We start from the raw sequence: 14,479 nt of genomic DNA, 5'->3' as shown, positions 1-14,479 counted from the left end.
AATGAGATACATATCTGAAAGCACCAAGTCCCCTGTCCACTATGTTACCAGTGCTAAATGTAATAATTTCTTTCCTATATTCATCTCTTTTAGCTTTTCCCTACTTATGGTCAGTTGATATTAGTCTGCCTCTGTTGTGAATATACATGTGTTGGAATCAACCTTGGCAAAGGTGTGAAAGCTCAAGGGACGGGGTACCATAGAGTTCCTGAATGTGGGGTCATTCTCTGGCTAGAATCGTTGGTCCCTTATTCAAATTAGAGACTGAAAGAGGTCTTGGTTCAGATCTTTTGTGTGTGTGTGTGTGTGTGTGTGTGTGTGTGAATGTATGTTTACATTTATACTCCACCTTATTCTTCAGAGAACAGGACAGCTTATGTTAAGAAATATACAAACCAATGGAAATATTTGCATAAAATTCAGGACCATATATAATCTGGAATATAAAGGCCAGGGGTGGAGGTACAGTTGTGTCTACCACAGGATCTCATAGAGTTGCTACTTTGAGAGTTCACATTTTTTCCTGAGCATGTATATGGGTGTGTGTATGTTTGTAAGGGGTGTGTGTGTGTGTGTGTGTGTATAAATTATACATACAATACCTGATGAACATTATTATCTGTGTCTTTTGGTGAACAGAGGTATGCTTCTATTGGGTATATACCTAGGAGTGAAATTGCCGGCTCACATTATCCTTTTATTTTTTTATTTTGTACCTATTTATATATTTTTTTAGAGACAGGGTCTTGTTCTGTTGCCCAGGCTGGAGTACAGTGGCACGATCATAGCTCACTGTAACCTCCAACTCTTGGCTCAAGCGATCCCCCCACTTCAGCCTCCTGAGTAGATGGGACTACAGGCTTGAGTCACCATGCCCAGCTAATTTTTTTATCTTTTTATTTTTGTGGAGCCAGGGGCTCACTATGTTGTCTGGGCTGGTCTTGAACTTTTTTTTTTTTTGAGATGGAGTCTTGCTCTGTTGTCCAGGCTGGAGTGCAGTAGTGCAGTCTTGGCTCACTGCAACCTCCGCCTCCCAAGGCCCAGGGTTCAAGCAATTCTCCTGCCTCAGCCTCCCGAGTAGCTGGGATTACAGGCACCTGCCACCACACCCAGCTAATTTTTGTACTTTTAGTAGAGACGGAGTTTTACCGTCTTGGCCAGGCTGGTCTCAAACTCCTGACCTTGTGATCCACCTGCCTCAGCCTCCCAAAGTCCTAGGATTACAGGCTTGCACCACCGCACCCAGCCTAGTCTTGAACTTTTGGGCTCAAGCAATCCTCCTGCCTTGGACTCCCAAGGTGCTGGAATTACAGGTGTGTACTACTGGTCCCAGCCCTATCCTTTTATTTTAATTAACATCATCAGAGCAAATAATACTTTTAATATTAGCTTCATGGAAAGCAATGAAGATTCACATACATAGTAAAATCTCAGTTCTTTGGATTGAAAGAACATTTATGGGCTACATATGTTGTACTCTCACATAGCTTATTTAATGTTTATAACAGCCTCTGAAGTTGCTGTCATTTAGAATTTATTTTTTGTGGAATGGTGTGTTAGTAAATTTCTAGTTTGTGGTGGTACATTTTTCTCCCTTCCTTGTAGCCCCTTTTCACTATTCTCAACATAACTGCTGTGTTCCGTTTGTTGAAGGTCTAAAAATGAGCTCACCAAATTTGTTAGAATTTTGAGTATGGTAAGAGAAAATGGGAACAAGTGAGAGCTGAGAGGGTGCACCTGTGATTAAAATCCATAGGTTTTGTATGCAAAAAAAAAAAATTCATAATGAATGTGTCTGTCTAGAGATTTACATGAGTTTTGTTTTTTTTTTTCTGGCTCTTGTTTTTAAGAAAATATGAGACTCTGTGTGTGTGTGTGTGTGTGTGTGTGTGTGTGTGTGTGTGTATGTATTTCTGTGTGTGGGGGGGGTCTGTGTGTGTTTATGTCTGTGTCTGTGTGTGGGTCTATATGTGTGTATGTCTGTGTGTATGTGTGTGTGTGCATGTCTGTGTCTGTATGTGTGTGTCTGTATGCGTGTCTGTGTGTGTCCGTGTGTGTATGTCTGTGTATTTGTGTATGTGTGTGTGTCTTATGTATGTCTGTGGGTCTGTGTGTCTGTGTGTACATGTGTCCATGTGTCCACATGCAATGGGTGTGCTCTCTCAGAAAAGGAAAGAGTGGGGTAAAAATTCCAGCCAAGGTCTGGAGAAGAGACTGTAATACATTTCAATCTGAATTTTCTCTCTCAGGCAACAACCTATAACAGAAAATAAAACCAGAATTTTTTGCCCTCATAAAGAATATTTGGGTTACCAGCTCTACCCATCCATAGTGCATACAAAATTAGATATATCAAGCTACGGAAAAAAAACTGTGGAAAAATCTTTTCTTCCTGCAAATGTTTCATCCTCACTTACGTCATTGTGGCTTGAATTCTAAGGAACCCTGATGAGAAAGAGGGAAAACCAAAGAAAAGCCACTCTCTACCCAACAGTACTGTATCAACCTGCTGTGAGGGTATAGATAATAACACTGGTAGGTATCGCATCTATTTTATGTAAACAAATAAACTAACAACAAACCTGGTGTTCTGTTTCAGCGGTGACAAGCCCATTGCTGTTTGTCTCTTTGGCAGGAAACATTATTGTGGAATTTTAAATGATTGCTCTGGAGAGATTGGGCAGAACATTGATTTTAAAGCAAAGAAGTCTTTGAGCTTTATCATCTTCCTTCCTGTGTGGAATCTGCCTTGTCTCCTCTCCCTTAGCCAAATTGTGCAAGGGTTGTGTAAATGAATGTGCTTCTTCAGAAATCCATTCCGTGGGAGCCTGTTGGCTCCTCTGTGACTGTATCACTGAAACAATTTCTGAGTTGAAATTTAAGTGCTTATAAAGTGTAATGCCTATACTTTGTGAATTGAGACCAGTCTTTTCAATGATTCTATAACACCACAAAATAGGCCTGTTGCATGTCTTCAGAATAATTCAGTAGGATCCCTAAGCCTCTTAAATATACAATCCCAAACACAGAGGACTGGTTGGGAAAATGACTCTGGTAGAATACTTCTCATTTGACCACTTCTGAGATAAGTCATTTTCATATATTCTTAGTTGGTTCAGCATTTTCATAGGCCCATTGTATAAATTAGGATTAGATTTCAACTCTGTACAAACAAAAACCCGAGTAACATTAGCAATTAGGTTTGTTTGTTTGAACTTTGAAATTGATAGACTTCCGTTTGAATCTTTACCCTACCACTTACTCATTTCAGCACCCTAGGTCTAGCACGAGGAGAGTAATAGCTACTTTTTAGGGTTGCAGTGAGGGTTAAACAAAATCATATAAATAAATTGCCTTATATACAGTAGATACTAAATCATAGTCATTCCAGTTGTTATTAACAGGTAAGGTATGCCTTCTATCTTCATCACCATAGGGGTTATTTTTTAAATTGAGATAATTCATATAAAATTTGCCCTTTTAAGATATACAATTCAGTGGTTTTTAGTGTATTCACAAAATGATAGAACTATCACCATGGTCTAATCCCAGAACATTTTTGTCACTCCTTATAAGAAACCCTGTACCCACTGGTAGTCATTGCACATTACCACTTTCCCCTGGACCCTGGTAACCACTAATCTGCTTTCTGTCTCTATAGATTTGCCTATTTTGCATCTTTAATATAGAAGGTATCATACAGTATGTGGTCTTTTGTATCTGGCTTTTGACTTAGCATAATATTTCCAAGTTTTATGTATGTTGTAGCATGTGCCAGTACTTTATTTCTTTGTATGACTGGATAATATTCCATTGTATGGATATGCCACATTTTGTTTATCCATCTGTTTGTTCATGAACGTTTGAGCTGTTTCCGTTTTTTTGAATGTTATGAATGATGCTGCTGTGAACATTGGTGTACAAGGTTTTATGTGGACATATGTTTTCATTTCTCTTGTGTATTTACCTAGGAATGTCTTAGTCAGTTCGGGCTGCTGTAACAAATTACCCTAGACTGGATGGCTTACAAACAACAAATGTATTTCTCTCAGTTCTGAAAGCTGAAAGTCTGAGATCAGGGTACCAGCATGGTTGGGTTCTGGTGAGGCCCTCTTCCCTGCTGCAGGCTGTTGACCTCTCATTGTGTCCTTATATGGCTGAAAAATAGCTAGAGAGCTGCTCTCTGGTTTTTTTTTTTTTTTTTTTTTTTTTTTTTTTTTGAGATAAGGTCTTGCTCTGTCACCCAGGCTGGAGTACAATGGTGCGATCTCAGCTCACTGCAACCTCTGCCTCCTGAGTTCAAGCAATTCTGCCTCAGCCTCCTGAGTAGCTAGGATTACATGTGTGCGCCACCACGCTTGGCTAATTTTTTGTATTTTTAGTAGAGACAGGGTTTCACCATGATGGCCAGGCTGGTCTTGAACTCCTGACCTCAGGTGATCTCCCCACCTCAGCCTCCCAAAGTGCTAGGATTATAGGTGTGAGCCACCATGCCCAGCCTGGGGTCTCTTTTATAAGGCACTGTTCCTATTCATGAGGGCTCCACCCTCATGACTTAATTACCTCTCAAAAGTGTCACATCGTAATACCATCACATTGGGTTAGGATTTCAACATATGGATTTGGGTGGGACACATACATTCAGTCCATAATAGTAATGCGATGGCTAGGTCAGATGATAACACTAGGTTTAACCTTTGGAGGAGTTGCCAAATTTTACATTCCTACCAGCAATGTGGTGGGTTCCAGTTTCTTCACATCCTTGGCAATACTTGATACTTTCCATCTTTTTTATTACAGCCATCCTAGTGTGTGCAAAATGGCATTTCATTGTGTTTTTGATTTGCATTTTCCTAATGTTTAGTGATGTTGAGCATCTTTTCATGTGCTTATTATCCATTTGTATATCTTTGGAGAAATGTCTATTCAACCCCTTTGCCCACTTTTAAATTAATTATTTATCTCTTTATTATTGGGTTGCAAAAGTTTATATATTTTGAATACTAGACCTTTATCAAATGCAAGTTGAGCATTCCTAATCTGAAAAATCCCAAATCTGAAATTCTCCCAAATCCAAAACTTTTTGAATGCCAACATGAGATGCTGACACTTTTGCTTTCTGATATTTCATTGTATGCAAACTTTGTTTCTTGCACAAAATCATTAAAAATATGGTATAAGATTAGCTTCAGGCTATGTGTATAAGGTTTATATGAAACATAAGTGAATTTTGTGTTTAGTCTTGGGTTCCATTCCCAAGGTGTCTCATTATGTATATGCAAATGTTCCAGAAATAAAAAAAAATAAATCTGAAACACTTCTGGTCCCAAGCATTTCAGATAAGGAATACTCAACCTGTATACAGTTTGAAAATATTTTCTCCAATTCTGTTATGTGTATTATCTAATTGATTCTGTATAACAATCCTTTGAGGTAAATATCATTATCCCCATTTTGCGGATGAGGAAGCTGAGGCTCAAAGGCAGTGAACAGCTTGCCTAAGATAACATATCTAGTAACTGTGAAGATGGTACTGGCACCCAGAAACAGATTAGCCAGGGCTTTTTTAGTTTTAGTGGTAGAAACCCAACTCAGACTAGCTTACACTAAAAAAGAAGTACAGTTGCTCACATTACTAGGCAGTCCAAGGGTTGGACTAGCATTAGGCATGGGATAGATTTTTGTGGATCCAGTGGTTCAAACAATGTCACCATGACACTCCCCCATCTCTTGCCATCTTTTGGTTATGATCATTCTTGGGCCAGCTCTCTCATGTGCGGCAAAGATGGTCACCATTAGCTGAAGGCCTACTAAGTCTTTTGAGTAGACTTAGAAAAGGCATATTCCTTTATATCCATGAAGGATTCTGGTTGGCCATGCTTGAGATAAATGCCTGTTCTAGTACCCATCAATGCTGTTTTCAGGATTCTGGAATACTCTGATTGGACAGCCTGGGTCCAGCCCTTTAGTTGGGAAAGTAGAGACATGACTGACAGTCTAGAAAATTACCTGGAGTCAGGGAGGAGTAGTTCCTACAAGAAGGGGATGTAGGGCAGACAAACAATGTAGTCAGTATGCTAAAAGTCTGTCTGAACTGCTGATAATTTCAGGATGTTAAAATTAGTTGGGAGTAAATGAAAGTTAATTCTTAAACCCAAACATAGGGAGAAAAGTAGTTTATTCACACAAAACACCCCCATGATATTGAAAATAGTATTCATGAAAATAATATGATATTGAAAACAAGTTCTCTGCTGTCTATGTAAATAAAGCAATTTTATAAATTAATTTGTATAATGCCTCTCAACCTGTAAGGCCAGAGCAAAAAAACTAATTTTTTAAAAACAAAAAAACCAGAAAATATTAGGGAACAAAGCTGGATGCTCTGACAAAAGGTTTGCTAGCAATTGTAGAGACTTATTTTTTTTCTAAATTAGAGCCCCTAGTGTGATTTTGAATGCTCACATTTGAAAAAGGATGTTAACTAAATAGCATATGCTAAGAAGAAAACTCTGCAGTGGGTGGGCAATTTTCCTTTGTCAAGTGAAGCAATGCCCTACATTTGACATCGTTATGGAAAAATCCTGTTATGATACAACTCATTGTTATGTGGGTTCAAATACATTGCAGGTGAAATCATATTTCTGAAAAGCAACAAGAGAATACTGTGACAGATTCATGTAATATAGAGTATCCTTAACGGGGGCCCCAACCCAGACGGAAGACCTCCAGACAGTTCTTAGCTTTTTGAAGCAGAGCTGGGGACCTCTTGGTGTTTGGGGTTGGTAGTCACACTGATGTCAAAAAAAGCATTTACTGAGCTATAGGATGCCATTGCCAAGGGACCTCTGAGAGCCAGTGCCCCAAGTTGCTGATTTTAACCACAAGGAAAATGAGGCCAAGGGAGGTGGAATTGTTTGGCTGAGGAAAAGGAGCCGACCTCCCTGGCATTCCATGTCACAAACATCTTGGTGCTAAAGTCACAAATAGCTACCATTTATCAAATGTTTCTTTTGGAGTAGTATTTCAGAGGCTCAGTGGCTTTGAAAAGTGCTCATAAAAATATATCTAGCTGGGCTGTGGGCAAATCAGAGAGAGAGCATTACATCAAATTACTTTTACTTGGCCTTTACATTCATCGGTCACATTTTTAAAATACATCTTTATTTTCTGTTTGAATTATTTGAATATTCCATCACTTGTGCTGAAAACCAGAATCTCTGCCTACATATGAGCTCCCTGATGACAGAAGTTGTCTCTTATGTTTTAAAATTTATTTTTGGCTCTTAAAGAATCTAGCGACCGGGTGCAGTGGCTCACGCCTGTAATCCCAGCACTTTGGGAGGCCAAGGCGGGCGCAGATCATGAGGTCAAGAGATCGAGACCATCCTGGCTAGCATGGTGAAACCCCGTCTCTACTGAAAATACAAAAATTAGCTGGGTGTGGTGGCGCACACCTGTAGTCCCAGCTTCTCTAAATGTACTGGGACGCTTCCCTGGGTAAAGGGCGGGTGGCTTAGAAAAATAGCACAACTAGGTGAGTACCATGGGGCACAGTCCTCTTGCCCCAAATTAGGAGACTGAGGCAGGAGAATCACTTGAACCTGGGAGGCAGAGGTTGCAGTGAGCTGGGATTGTGCCACTTCACTCCAGCCTGGGGTGACAGAGAAAGACTCCACCCCCCCCCAAAAAAAAAACCAAAACACAGAATCTAGCATGGTACCTGTTTAGAATGCAAATAGTGATATTAGTAGCTGACGTTTATTGATCACTTACTATATACCAGGCACTGTGCTCAGCATTTGCACGGATTATCTCATTTCAATCTTACCATAACCTCCAGAGAGAGGGCTTATCATCATCTTCCTTTTAACAATAAAGCAATTTAAATTAAATAACTTGCCTAAGGTAACAAATCCTATTAAATGGCAGCACTGAGATTGAACCCCAGGTAATCTGAATCCAGATCGCACACTCTTAGCCACTAGAAAGGTTATAAAGCTGCTTAATAACTGTTGTGGATTAGAACTGAACTGACTGGTTCCCTCCTAATACCTCTGTACCCAGGGGAGAATGTCATCAGAGACTCAGGAGGCAATGATCTCATCTCTGAAAATGACCAAGGGAGGAGGAACTATGTCAATCACAATAGTCAACTGGACTTGAGAAAAGAAGAAATTTGACCTACACTCTACATGTACTGGGACGCTTCCCTGGGTAAAGGGCGGGTGGCTTAGAAAAATAGCACAACTAGGTGAGTACCATGGGGCACACAGTCCTCTTGCCCCAAATTAGGAGTGTCAGTTAAGTGATAGTGTGCCAAACTTTATACTGTTACAATTTTTAAATAGTAGGCAATTGTGCATAGGCATTTCTTGATGCTGTGATGCAAAGACAGCATAATCTGTTGTAGATGGAAGTTTCTGAAGGTCTTTAATCCCATCCTTGAAATATAACTGGGAAAGGTGAAATGGGGAACCCTTGGGAACCAGGCTACCTGGCATTTGGCCCAGTTCCCACAAATCTGTCAGGGAACACCAGGCAAGTCACCTAACTGCTTGGGAATCAGTTTCCTCATCTGAAAAATGAACAGTTTAGAAAGCACGTTATCCTTAAAATTCTCTCTGGCTCTTACTGCTTATAATGATGTAAGATAATGAAAGCGACTCTCAAATCCAGGATTGCTTCTGTGGATCTTATTCTCTTCTAGATCTCTCCATGTCTCCTCTCCCAATTCCTCTCATACCCTTCCCCCTATAAATGTTTGCTTATTCATTCATTCATTCATTCATTCAGTCTTCTTTCCATCTATTCAGTAAGTATCTCTTAAACACTTGGGGCTTTGGGGCTATAATATCAAACAGAAACCCTCTCTGGTCTTAGGTAGCTCACAGTCTAGTTGGAGAAATATAAATATTTGGAAAATGGTACCCTGAAAAATGGTGCCATTGAAAAGGGCCATAAAAGAGGAACGTTCTCATTCTTGACATAGCACCGAAGTTGGGCATCATTAAAGGTGATCAACTCAACTTAAATTCATCAAAGAAAAAAAGAAACCTGGATGTTTCGTAAGTTTTTCTCATTTTTCAGGTGAATGTGACTTTATCAGAAATAAGCAAGATTTTAAATCCCTCATTCCTGGAGATCGCAAGTTTTTAGGACTCCCATAAAACACCATGATTTTTTCTTCATTGGAGGTTGTTTTACTTGTAATAGAAATGATGTAGCTCATAAAAGGGAGCCAGTTCAATTCAAAACACATTTATGGGGGCCCACAAGGGACCCCAACTAGGCAGTGCCTTCCTAGAGAAGAAAAAGCCTACAGTGTTTGGATTCAGACTGACTGAAGAGCATTTCTCCACTTATTAACTGTTAACCTTGAGCAGATTGTGCATATCTCTGAGTTCTCTTGCAGAAAACATACTACCTCACTAGGTTACTAGGAAGATTTCAGGAGATGGTGCTTGTAAAAGGCCAAGCCCGAGGCTACAGGAATCTTCTGCCCTTGCTTTAGTTCCTGGGGGATGTAGGTGATACAGACGTGGGTAGTATTTAGTCCCTGAATGCTGTCAGGGATTGATGGTCTGGGACTTTGTGGTATAGGATACTCAGTTGGAAGATATGAAGTGTTTGTTTGGGGTTTGTTTTTTGTTTTTTTAATTTTGTTTGTTTATTTAGAGACTGGATTACTCTGTTGTCCAGGCTGGAGTGCTGAGGTGCAGTGGAGCGATCATAGCTCACGGCAGCCTTGAACTCCTGAGCTCAAGTGAGAGATGAGTCAGAGGCAAGCCCTTCTGCTAACAGAGCTATTTGTTGCTGAGGAAGTTCTGTTTCTTCCTCTGAATGGTGCCAATATCCTCCAGTTGCTTAAGGCAGAGTGAGAAAAGCTGACTGCAGATACCCACATGAAGATTAATCCCACCTGGAGGAATGGGGCAAGGAGAGTGCTCTCTAGACCAGTCAAGCTTGCGTTTGAATTGGGCTTGTAATGAGTTCCCCAGAAGGAAAAAACACAGACATATACTCCAACAGAAAAAGCATCCTGGGGCTGTGGACTCATCCATTGTCTTTGATAAGCCAACAGAGCATGGTGGCTGATCACATGGGCTATGAAATCAGATTGCTTGGGTCCTGCTCCACTGCTTGACAGGTGACCTCTAAGCTTCAGGTTTCCCATGCATAGAACATGGGGAATAATACAGTACCTGCTTTATATTGTTGCTGCAAGTATTAAGTGAGGTTGCGCCTGCAATGACTCAACATAATACAGGGCACATAATAATAAGCACAATTATTCTTTCATAGGACTAAACAGAAATACATCCCTGAGATCATTCAGTTGATATTTACACTACATGTCTTCTAGGTTCCCACCATTCTGCCTCTTTTCTTCCTACTTCCATCAGAGGAACAGGGAGCTGTAGAACAGAGTAGTTTTTTTGTCTCCAAACAAACCATGTTCTCCTCTTTACTGAGAAAACTCTAGTGGTTTTGCTTGGAGTATTTAAATTGAATTAAGTACATTTGGGACTAGAATTGGCTTTTTTTCTTCTTCTTCTTTTTATTACCTGAAATTGCATGAGTGCACTTGGGAAGCACTCATACAAAGAACATGAAAAGAGCAGTAGTTTATGTAGACTATGGCAACATGAGCCTAACTGTAAAAGATGGAATAAAGTACAGCCCTTCCTACTCCTGCTCCTTCAGCGTTTTCCTTTCCTCCACCACTTCATTAAGATGGTAGAAAATGAATTCATAAGTTGTCAGGTGAAATAAGGATACTTTCTTTGGTTGCCTGGGCTGGAAAAGATATTGTATCTAACAAAGTAGCACTACACAGAATACAGTAAAGAGACCAGTTTTGCGGGCAGCAGAAAAAGCATTGGATTTAGAGTCTGCCAGGCTCAGGGACATTAACTTGCAGCGAGATTTTATTGTGTCTCAGTTTCCATTATTGTAATACTTGCATCTCAGGACTGTTATATGAATGAATTCAGACATTACATATAAAGCAACCAATGCAGTACCTGGCTCCAGATGGAAGCTGAGAAAGTAGTAGTCTATACCCCGGCAGCCTTAGGTTTCTCTGGTAAATTTGGGATAAATATACTTTATAAAGTTGTCATGAGGCTTAAAGAAGGGTAAATGTGTTCTAAATTCTATACTTGCCAAAGTTTCTGGTACATAGCCGGTCATGGTGAATATTTTGTTTATGCAAGAATATCAGAATTTATTTTATTTTTTATTAAAAAAAAAATGAGATGTAGTCTCACCATGTTGTCCAGACTGCTCTCAAACTCCTGGGCTCAAGCAGTCCTCCCACATCAACCTTCCAAGTAGTTGGGATGACAGGTGTGTGCCACTGCACCCGGCAAGAATATTGTAATTTATATCTCCAGATAAAGGTTTTCAAAGTTCCCATAATATCAGAAAAATAACTGTCTACTTAGGATGTCTGAGACCCTGCTAAGCACTTTATATACCTTAGCTCATTGAATTCTCAGAACACTGAGATAGGGGCTGTCATTGTCCCCATTTTATAGATATGAAAACTGAGACTCAGAGAGGAGAAATACTTTAACAAGGTCTAGTAGCTTCTTCATGGCAGAGACGGGAGCCTGTCTTTTTTATGTGAGAATCAGCTGATAATTCATGCTCCTGCAAAAGAAATGCCCCATGCTATCATCCCCTAGAAGTTGTTTTGCTCAGATTATCCTTCTTTATAGGGGCTGTGTTACATGAAAATCGGCTTTTATTTTATTTTAGTGAGTTGGTCTTAACTTACTCTCATCTTGATTGGTATTCATCCAGTTTGATTCTGAATACTATTTATTTACTTCCAAAATCCTAGCCATCACTAATGCATCTGACCTAACAAAGGAAACTTTGAGAATAAGCGAGGTCTCTGAAGACTGTTTATTCCCAAATCTGAGATCCCAGACTTTGGGAATTACTGTGCAGCCTTCCCCTCTCCCTCCTTTTCTCCTCCTAGTGACTAATTTAGAGATATCTGAGTGGTGGAATGAAAGCAGATGTATTTATAGTCATCTTTCACAGAAAAGGGGAGTTCAAAGGGAAATCACATTGATTATTGACTGTGCATCAGCCTATGTATCCATATCTTCTCATTTCATTTCACATAATAATCTGAAACATGGTTTAGAAAACAAGGCGAATAAGCAACAAAGTAGAGATTTAAGCTCAGGTCCATGTAATAAAAAGTGTGTTCCCTTCCCACTTCAGCCATTGTCCTTGTTCCATGAGGGCATCAGGAGCCTGTGATGAATGCTGTTGCTGGCTAACACTGCGGATCAGAGCACCAAGGGCTCCTTGTGGTTTCTTGGGCCCAGAGAGCACCTCTGACTCCCCACCCGCACTTTCTGGTCAGTCATCTTGCAAATGCACCCTCCTTGGTTATAAGACAGATGAATGAGAGTGAGGTCTGCAACTGGAAATGTAACTGAGAGCCAATTCCCTGATGGCAAGTGGTTCATTAGCGCCATTGCTGTTTAGAAGAATAAGCCACCACTGTTCCTGCTGCCTTTTTTCAAGGAGACAGAATGCATCCTGCCATAATCATGGTGTTACCTCAGTCAGCAGTGCTGAGTAAGAGGCAGACATGAGGAGGACAAGGGTGCTGAACAGTCTTACTATGATGATGACAACGGAGATGATGGTTGCTTTATATAAAGTCAGGTGCACACAGGTATGTGTGTGTGCGCATGTTTCCTGGCTTTGGGGAGGATGGTGTATATTTAGGGGCAGCTCCACACAAAGAAATCCAGCATTTATGTTTTTCCCATGTCAGTCTCTATTTGCTTTTAGATATCCAGGAATGATTTTCAGAGTATTTGAGAAAATGAGAGGTGCAGATGGTTTTCACTGAGGCTTGGTTTCAAATTTAAAGAGGATTATGGCCCAGAAATGGTGGGTAGAGGTGTGAACCTTTGAAATTCTAATTGCAGACCAGTCTGAGGAGGTATATACTTACCGGAGCACAATATCTCATTGTGAGCATATTCCTTTCTTGGCTGAAGGAGACGGGGGAGGAGCAGATACATAACATAATCTTCAAATGAAACTGAAACAGAAATTGATGGCAGCAGTTTGGAGTCTTTGGTGAATTCAGTCAAGAAAGAAATCCCCAGCTGTCCACCACTGCAGTTAGCTTAGCTTGTTGTAATAATCTTTCTTCTTTGCATCTGCAGAGCTGACTGTATACACAAGTCAGCTCCTGCTGGGAGGAATCTGTGGTCATTTTGACACACCCACTCCTTTATTTTACAAAGGATAGCACCAAGGCCCAAGATGACAGCATCAGTTACTAGGAGGGAAAACTCTGGAACCCAAGTCCTCTTGGAATTGAGGCAATTAAACACTGACTTTTGGCTTTTAATAACAGCTCATGTTTATTGAGTCTTTACTATAATGCCAGACAAAGAAGATGGAAAGAACTACCAGCTCAGTGGAGGTGACAGGTGCTAGATGACTACCTAGAATAGATGGGAGAACAGAATAAATGCAAGAATCCAAGTCTGAATTTGTTTCCAGCCTAGAGGAAGGAAGGCCTTCTTGGAGTGAAGTCTTAAGTGCTGTGTGTTGTCAGTGCTCCATGGGGTAACGGAGTCTTAGCTTAATTAGCTCAACCGGTATAGGCCATATTTGTTCCAAGTCACAGAATTTTCCAGATGCAGGGTGACTTGGTTCGTATGTGGGGAAAGGATGGTAGGATTTTCTCCTGGGTGGCTCATACTTCAAAAGACCGTGTTCTGTCAACTACAGCACATGAGCAAGTGACCTCCAGGTATGGATCTTCAGCTGCTTGCTATCATCATCTGGCTGTCTCCCCTGAACTTCAAACTTGGTGTGTCCCAAGCCAAGCTTTTAAAGTGCTAATGAGGACAAAGTTGGGTGCCTGTTTATTTATTTACTAATTTTTTAAAGAATGTCTTTTTAAGTTGATTTCTCAACTTCCCCTTGCCAGGGAAGGATATTTATGTACATTCCCTTTACAAAATTCTCCCTTTAATTAGCTGGAACACTTGCCTACCTGAAGCATGGCCTCTTAGAGGACACTGATGAGTATCTCACTGGAGGCACAGTGCAGGTTCAGTACAGGCAATAGAGGGGGGTGAACATCTCACACTTGTCTAATGACTTTCCTGTGCACAAAGCACTTTCTCATCCATCATCAGTGAACTCAACAGAACAGCCAGGTCCTGGGGTTGGTGTCCTTATCTTTTGCTTTCACGTGAGGCAACTGAGGGCCCAAGATGCCATAGACAACAGGATTATCTGGGTGACTTACTCTTGTCATCCTTTTCTCAAGATGTCACCTTGTCAGCAAAGCCTTCTCTGCAGATTCTTTATACTATAGCCACTCCTTCACTTTCTTACTTTATATTTACTCCACTTTATTGTGAGTTATCTATTTCTGTCCTAGAAGGTAAGCTTCATGAGAGCAGGGGCCTTGGCATTA

At 40.5% G+C, this 14,479-nt stretch overlaps 1 protein-coding gene across 4 annotated transcripts in view; it reads left to right on the top strand.

Moving 5' to 3' along the window:
• ASAP1 (ArfGAP with SH3 domain, ankyrin repeat and PH domain 1) overlaps positions 1-14,479 on the top strand; it is a 395,104-nt gene that overhangs the window by 66,841 nt on the left and 313,784 nt on the right. Inside the window, exon 1 of one of the 4 annotated variants that reach the window (XM_073018359.1) lies at positions 2,446-2,535. The exons of the other annotated variants lie outside the window; for them this stretch is intronic. The gene's annotated coding sequence lies outside the window, so the exon portion shown is untranslated. Of the gene's footprint in view, positions 1-2,445; positions 2,536-14,479 lie in introns of those variants that run through there. 4 annotated transcript variants of the gene reach the window in all.

This window comes from Chlorocebus sabaeus, chromosome 8 (assembly GCF_047675955.1).
Source record: "Chlorocebus sabaeus isolate Y175 chromosome 8, mChlSab1.0.hap1, whole genome shotgun sequence".
NCBI classification, from domain to species: domain Eukaryota; kingdom Metazoa; phylum Chordata; class Mammalia; order Primates; family Cercopithecidae; genus Chlorocebus; species Chlorocebus sabaeus.
Note: the sequence above shows the minus strand (reverse complement) of the source record. Positions and strands in the feature narration are given on the sequence as shown.